The sequence below is a fragment of the Silene latifolia genome, chromosome 1 (genome assembly GCF_048544455.1).
Source record: "Silene latifolia isolate original U9 population chromosome 1, ASM4854445v1, whole genome shotgun sequence".
Lineage (NCBI taxonomy): Eukaryota > Viridiplantae > Streptophyta > Magnoliopsida > Caryophyllales > Caryophyllaceae > Silene > Silene latifolia.
The window spans coordinates 48738447-48745022 of NC_133526.1; the positions used below are offsets into that span (position 1 = coordinate 48738447).

The 6576-nt window shown below is 40.4% G+C and overlaps 1 non-coding gene across 1 annotated transcript; it reads right to left on the minus strand.

Moving 5' to 3' along the window:
• Positions 1-1064: 1064 nt before the first annotated feature.
• On the minus strand, positions 1065-1171 carry LOC141618713 (small nucleolar RNA R71). The gene has a single exon (XR_012531477.1). It is a non-coding gene; the product is annotated as a small nucleolar RNA R71 (small nucleolar RNA).
• Between the last annotated feature and the right edge of the window lie 5405 nt (positions 1172-6576).

Consider the following 6576-nt stretch of genomic DNA (forward strand, 5'->3'; position numbering starts at 1 on the left):
CTTGCTTATAGTTTGAGAACATGTTTGTATGATCATATCCCATGATTCTCCTATGAACCCATGACACCCTAGTGCCTTTAATCAATTGTTTACACCCCTTATTTTATTCATCTTGCTAGTTTATTTTCATTGTTATTTTAGTTTAGTAACCTTCTACATCAACCCAATTTGTGACACCCCTAGACACTACTAGTTACAATAGAATTCTCATTTCAATACCCGTCCCTTGGGATCCGACCTTTACTTGCCTCTTTACTAATTGTAGAGTTGTTTGTGAAGTATAAATTGTGTTTTGTATCGACCATTGACCAACGACCACATATGTTTAATTGTGAACACCAAATGGCTCCGATCAAAAATGGCGCCGTTGCCGGGGACGGTGTTTAATTGAATTAAGCTTTCTTTTATTGTTATTAGTTGTGTCTTTTTCACCTTGGGGAAGTAAAACTCTTCAAGGTTTGTTCTAATTATTTTCTAGTTGTTTGATATTTTGCATGTCTAGAAGGTTACAAAGAGATTTGTTACCTTTTGACCGTGAAATCGAAAGAACCTTGACGAATAATAGGAGACTTGTTAGGAGGAATTTGGGAGGTGTTGGTGAAGTTGTTCAACCCACTAGTGAGTTTGTCAATCCTTTCGCAATAGAAGGAGAAGAAAACCCATTAAACAATACCACACAAAATCCACCTACAATGCCTAAATTCTCGTCACACTCTATACCCACCGAGGAGGATCTACCAAATGGTACTCCTACCCCACAACATCTCACCGGAAACTTTATTGCCAAGTCCGCCTTCATCCAACTAGTTGAGAGGAGCCAATTCGGGGGAATGCCTAGTGAGGACCCTCATTCTCATATGGAAACCTTTTGCGATTATTGTGAAGCTATCTCTCAAACGGGCGTGACTCAAGACCAAATAAGATGGGTCTTATTTCCTTTTTCGTTAATCGGCACCGCAAAGCAATGGTTGAAGGGCCTTGATAAGGCCACCCTTGGAATAGATTCTTGGAAGAAGCTAGCTCTAGCTTTCTACAAAAAATTCTACCCACCGGAGAAGACTAACATGCTAAGAGCTCAAATCACGGGTTTTAAGCAAAGGGATGAAGAATCTTTGTATAAAGCTTGGGAGCGGTTCAAAGGTATTTGTCGCTCATGTCCTCACCATGGACTTAGCGAATGGTTTTTAGTGCAACAATTTTGGAATGGTTTATATGAAGATTCAAGGAACATTCTCAATATGGGATCAAATGGAATGTTCACCGAAGTTGATGACAATCAAACATGGAACAAGATTGAGGAAATGGCGGTCCATAATTCACAATATAGTAGACCTCGCAAGGCTACTAGAGGAGGAAAGTATGAAGTGGATTCCGTTACTCAATTGGGTGCTCAACTTAGTGCTCACATTGACACAATCAACTTGAAGTTTGAACAAGCTATGGCTAGACTTGAGGAAAACTCAAAGTCATCAAAGCATCATGTCAATGCCATGACGGCATCCTCATCAATCCCAAGCGGGATATGTGAGAATTGTGGAACCTTGGGTCATGACTCAAGTGAGTGTAGGGAACAACCGAACAAGTTAATGCTTTCCAAGCTTACAAAAGTGGTACCCCTTATTCAAATTTTTACAATGAAAACACCAAGTTCCATCCAAATCTCTCATACAAAAGCCAAAATGTTCAAAACCCTCAAACAACATACACTCCACCACCCATGAGAAATCAAAATCAAAGACCCTTTTACAATCAAAACCAAGGCTACCAAAATCAAAATCCATACAATCACCAAAATGACCAAGGTTTTGATGTCCAAAAAGCGGTCCTCCAAATGCAAAAGAATCAACAAGAATTTTTCACTCAAATGCAAAAAGATAGCCAAGCAAAGGATACCACCATCAACAACATTCTAGCTCACACCAAGATGTTGGAAACACAATTGACCCAACTAGCATCTTCAAGCTCACCAAGACAAAAGGGGCAATTACCACCTCAAGGTAATCCCCCTAGACATGAAACGGTTAGTGCCATTCACTTGAGAAGTGGTACAAGATATGAAGCACCGAAGGAGCAAGTTGAGAATGAAGTTGTGAGAGCTAGTGAGAATGAAGTTGTGGTGCAAGGTCCCAAAGAAGGGGAATCATCAAAAGAAGAAAGTTCAAAGAAAAATGAAGACAAAGCCAAAGAAAAGGAGCCCATGGTGATTAGACTTCCTTTTCCAAGTCGTCAAGCCAAGCCCAAATTTGATGATCAACTTGGAAAGTTCATGGAAATTGTGAAGAACTTAAAAGTCTCAATTCCTTTCACGGAATTAATCAATCACGTTCCGGCCTATGCAAAGTACATGAAAGATATCCTCACAAAGAAGAAGTCGATCCGGAAACTTGAGACTATCGCCTTCACTAAGGTGAGTAGTGAAATACTTCAAGGGAGTTCACCTCCAAAGTTAAAGGATCCGGGAAGCTTCTCAATACCGTGTACCATTGGCGACACGACGATCAACAAAGCCTTATGTGATCTCGGGGCTAGTGTGAGTGTCATGCCGTACTCGGTGAGTAAAAGGTTGGGAATGGGAGAGCTTAAATGCACCAATATCACTCTTCAAATGGCCGATAGATCGACGAAGACACCATTAGGGATATGGGAAGATGTCCCCGTGCGAATTGGGAAGTTTTTCATCCCGGTGGACTTTGTCATTGTTGATATGGAGGAAGATTCCAACATTCCAATCATCTTAGGAAGACCTTTCCTACACACCGCGGGTGCGGTGATTGATGTGAAACATGGAGAGCTCACTCTAGAAGTGGGAGATGAAAGCATAACTTTTAATCTTGACAAGACCATGAGAGCTCCTCGTTTGCATGAGCCATGTTTCATGATTGACCATTATAGCCGAAAAGATGAAAGAAAGAAATCGGAACTCCAATGGAGGAAGAAAGTTGAAGATGCTCCATTCAAAGAGCAAGTGAATTGTGACAAGGAGAGCTTGCAAAGCTCATCAAAATCAACCAAGGAAGAAGATGATGGCCTCATTGGCCAAGAGAAGAAATTGGGAGAATTGTCTCCATCTAAGCAAGAGATTTTCAATGATCAACTCAATGAAGTTTGTGGTCTTTGGGACGACGAATTTGAAGGGATCTTTAATCCCTACATTGGGCATGCCATCGATCATGATCAACAACAAGGGCCACGGTCTATTGAGGACCTCTACCACAACAATGAACAAGCTTTTGATTACTTTTTCAAGGTGTTAAGCAACATCAACAACACCTTGAACATGCCCCCTTGACATCTCATCAAGAATGAGAGTTTGGTGGAGTCCTCCCTAAACCACCACTTGTAAATATTTCTAACTCCCTAACTTACTTTTAAATTTTTGTATTGCATTTTTTTGTCATTTTTGGATTTTATTTACTTTGATCAAAATAATTGTCATGAAAAGAGAGAAGTGAGGGAGGGATTAACAATTTTAATTAATGTGTAGTGCTTTACCTTAGTGTGGGGATGGCAATTGCCTAGGCTATTCATGCCTTAGTAGTGCCCCCACAATGAAGAACACAAGTTTTGAAAGAAAGAAAGAAAGAATGATAAGGGAATGCGTTTGTGCACGGATGGAACTGAATCCGTGTACACAAGGACCAATCCGAGCGGATTCCTGAGAATCCGCCCGTCTGAAGAAGATCCGAGCGTCCTGCTAAGAAGACGCCCGTCCTGGGCTGAGCTGAAATTGCAAAATTCTTGACTGTCAAAGAATCCGAGCGGATTTCTGGAAAGACGCCCGTCTCACAAAATCCGTCCGTCTTTTGAAAAAGACGCCCGTCTTGAAGCTGAAGAAAAACAAAGAAAAATCTCTGGACGAGAATCCGTCCGTCCTGCACAAAATCCGCCCGTCTCATCTCAGAAGAATCCGAGCGGATTCCCCAGAATCCGCCCGTCTCTAGGCGGGATTTTGAAAATTTTGAAGCTGTAGAATCCGCACGGATTGCGCCCAATCCGCACGGATTGTCCCTGCGTCCTAAAATTGTCGAGTTCTTTAAATACCCACCCCACCTTCATTCATTCATTCATTCTTTCATAAACACTACCCATAACACCAAAACCCTCATCCTCTCCATCTCAAAAACAAAAACCCTCAACAAAATCCACCAAAATCAAATCAAACCATCTTTCAAACAACAAATCAATCACTCCATCTTCATCAACAATCAAAACCAAGCACAAATTCTTCAAACTTTGAGTCAATTTTTGTTCTCATAAAGGCAAAGCCTTTCACCTTCAAAATCGATTTGGGCATTCTACAAATTGAAGATTTTTGACTCTTTACTTGGTTAGTTCATCAAATGGCAAGAACAAAGGGAGCAACAAAGGCAACAAAGGCACCAAAAGCAAAGGCTCTCTCTCAAAGACAAAAAGCTCTACAAGCAAAGAAAGCCTTGGCAATGGTGGTATCAACACCAAGCTTGGAAGTGCTACCACAACAACAACAAACTTCTATGGGAGCATCACCTTCTACTCCGGTAATCGATCAACTCTTGCATTATCCGGAGGTAACTTTCATTTCCGATACCCATAGAAATACATTTGCCAAGTTTGCTATGAAATCAATTCAATCCACCAAATTCATATGTCAAGATGCTTTAGAAAAGTTGGGTGTTCTTGAACAAACAAAAGCCTTTTTCAATGCCATGGGTTTGAAGAAATTGTTTGAAATGAAGGAAGTAACATACCCCTCCCTTGTCTTGGAATTCTTAAGTTCTTTAAAAGTGACAAAAGTTGAGAATAGGGAAAATATTGAGTTTCGTCTAGCTAACACTAGTAGACGCATTACCTTTCCGGAATTGGGTGGAATTTTGGGTCTTAGCGATGAACATAAATATTATAAGCAATATGGGAAGTATGACCCCGAGCCTCTTTGGGAGGCAATCTCCGGGAAGAAATTTGAAGATTTTCATGCTTGTCGTTCTCTTTTGGTCCATCATCCTATATAAGAGTATGGCACAAAGTTGTGGGAAATACCATAATTGCTAGGAAAGACACCAATCATTTCACCGGACTCGACTTTATTCTCCTTGAATCAACTTTGAATATTGGAAGAATTCACACCAAGCCTTACAATTCTTTGAGGCTATTGGTTGATAGATGGCTCCATGTAGATAGTGGGAAGAAGGGTACAACCGTTATTGTTAATGGCGGCCTAGTCACGGTCCTAGCAAAGCACTTTGATCCTAATTTCAATAAGGATAGCAAGTACAAGGCAAAGGAAGGTGGCCATCTTATTGATATGTCCATCATGATTAACAAGTTTAAGTGGGTTGCTCACAATCCTCTTGACACCAAATTTGGGTGGCTTACTAGTAAGGCTCGATCATTCACTTTACCCGCAAAGATTTGCCGTCTTAGTGTCCACCGGACCAACTATTTACTTCCCCTATCCGAAGAAGCCGAGTACATCATTCAACAACAAAAGGGTGATCATGAAACTCCCTCCTCTTCCATTGTTATACCACCTTACCCCTTTGAGTATGAAGAGTTCAAACCGCAAGGAATCTAAATTGGAAAAGACTATGTAACTCTTCTTATGCAAGCCATGCACAAGCAAGCTTATGAAGATCGGAAGAATGCTTATTTGGCTCAATATCCTCCCCTCTTACATCTAGCTAGGCAAGGACTCCTTGATCCATCTTGTCCTTTGCCTAGTTGGGCGGATAGAGAAGCCTTATTTCCGGGTGCATCTAGGGACATGGTGGAAGACAATGAGGTTGTTGGAAATGGTGAAGAAATTGATGATGATATTGAGGAAGAAGCAAGTGGAGATGAAGAAAGAGATGGTGAAGATGATGATGAAGAAAGTGATGAAGAAAGTGCCAAGGAAAGTGGCAATGTGACCACTTCTCATGAGGGAAGTGGTGATGATGATAGCATGATGGAAGACTAGCCTTGGAGACTCCTACTCTCCCATGGTTTGTCTATATCTCTTTGTATTTTATTTCATTTTGATCATTGTTGGTTTAGTCCTAGCAACATCAAAGGACTCACACCTCGGTTCCATTGAGGTGTTCTTTATTGTTCCCATTTTTTAAAATCCAAAATGACAATCTAGTTTCATGCATAGCATAGTGTGTGCATAAACTATACCCATGCTTTGACATTAGCAATAGTGTCTTATTTGGTTTGGGGAAGTTAATGCATACACAACGGGAGGTAATCTAAATTATCCTCTCCGTCATAACAAAAACCATGCATCATGTAGTATAGCTTAGTGTAGAATTGCATTTAGTATAGAAATCATGCATCATCTTTGCATAATTTCCATCATTTTGGCCATTGAGGACAATGCCCATATTAGTGTGGGGATGGGAATTCTAACACTTAACTTTTATTCAAAAACCCATAAAAATTGAAAAATTTGAAAAACCAAAAACAAGTTCATTTCCTTTGTATATATTGTCTTGTATATATTGTGTTTGTTTTATCCTTGTTCACTTTGATTGACTACGCCACATCCGAGACATAAGGATATTGAAGACCGCATGGTATGATCTTTCCAATCTCCTTTTTCCTCTTTATGTTAATGAC